This window comes from Ostrea edulis, chromosome 6 (assembly GCF_947568905.1).
Source record: "Ostrea edulis chromosome 6, xbOstEdul1.1, whole genome shotgun sequence".
In the NCBI taxonomy this organism is placed as follows: domain Eukaryota; kingdom Metazoa; phylum Mollusca; class Bivalvia; order Ostreida; family Ostreidae; genus Ostrea; species Ostrea edulis.
The window spans coordinates 40,926,862-40,928,431 of record NC_079169.1 but is presented as its reverse complement, the minus strand read 5'-3'; the positions used below and the strand labels follow the sequence as shown (position 1 = coordinate 40,928,431).

The window sequence follows — 1,570 nt, the reverse complement described above, 5'->3', positions numbered from 1 at the left end:
CCACAATAAGGGATTAAAGTTTTACATACCAATATATAGAAAAAATCTTTTGAAGAGTCACTAGGCCAGAAAGTTTACATTTACATGAAAGCTTGCTGACATGATGCAGATTCAAGTTTGCAAAATGGGAGTAGGTTGGAGCCATAATGGTTTATTTTACATGTGAATATATAGGAAAAATCTTTCAATATGGCCTAAGGTGACTCAGGTAAGTGATGGGGCACATGGGCCTCTTGTTAGTTGTTTTGGGGCCCTTTGAATCTTTTAAAACTGCATGAACAGTTTAACAACAGCCTCTTATATTCTCATGTGTGTCTGACACTAATCTGCTCATAACTTTTGAATGGCAATCTCATATTCATCTTTTTATTCCTTGTGAGTTTTTGGCCTTGTGACATTGACCTTCGAGTTTGACATACTTTTAAGAAAATTTATTCTCCTTTAAAACGCATTCATTTTTTATATAACTCAGTAATAAAAATAACATAACGCACTAAATGGACTAGCAACGACACACAGCAGCTTTAATGTTGTAACAATACAACGTACCATATTACATAAATGTAAATTAGTTTAAAATTTAAACGTGTTGTCTGCTCTACGTGTCGTCCTAAACTGATTTTACATCGTTACTCGATTAAAACGGAGAACCGCATGACTGAACATACCTGTACAGGTATTCTAATTGAAAACTTGAAATATCCGGAATAATCCATTATAATTACCACGTAGAAATCGATTTCTGTCTAATTCGTTCCTCAAACGAAAGAATCACATACCTAGGCAAGATTTTAGGTCACCTGAGTTTACTCAAGTGACTATTGCAATTGGTTGTCGTGCATTAACAAATGAACATTTTTACTTCTTCATAACTACCATTCCAATTCTTTTCAAATTTGGTATGAAGCATGTATGGGACAGGGGGGACATAAATTGTAAATTTCAGGACTCCTGCACCCCAGTGGCCCTAGGGTTCTGACCCCAGGGTGGGCCAAACGCAGTATTATAATTATAGTACTTATGTGTAAAACACTTAAATAACATTTTCTTTAGTGCTATTGACACTAAATTGAAACTAAAATGGATATCTAGAAGGAGCAAGTAGTCCTTTACTAAAATTGTAAATTTGATGATCCCAGGGTAGGAGTTTTGGTAATCAGGGTGGCGCCAAATTGGTAAGTTATTAAATGTGTTACAATATCGGGAACCGGGTAGAATAGATCCTCAGTAACCCTTGCTTGTCGTAGGAGGCGACTAAATGGGGCGGTCCTTCGGATGAGACCGCGCAAAAACTGAGGTCCCATGTCACAGCAGGTGTGGCACAATAAAGACCCCTCCCTGCTCAAAGGCCGTAAGCGCCGAGCATAGGCCTAAATTTTGCGGCCCCTTCTCCATATGAGTGATATATTATCGAGAGGGACGTTAAACAATATACAATCCAATCCAATCTTCTTAATAAATATCATTCCAATTCTTTTCAAATTTGGTATGAAGCATCTTAGGAACGGGGGGGGGGGGGGAAGAGACATAAATTGTAAATTTCAGGATTCCTAGGGCCTTGGGAGCAGGG

At 38.0% G+C, this 1,570-nt stretch overlaps 1 long non-coding RNA gene across 1 annotated transcript in view; it reads right to left on the bottom strand.

Moving 5' to 3' along the window:
• The window catches only part of LOC130046775 (uncharacterized), a 215,051-nt gene that overhangs the window by 151,508 nt on the left and 61,973 nt on the right, over positions 1-1,570 (bottom strand). The gene's annotated exons all lie outside the window — the stretch shown is intronic.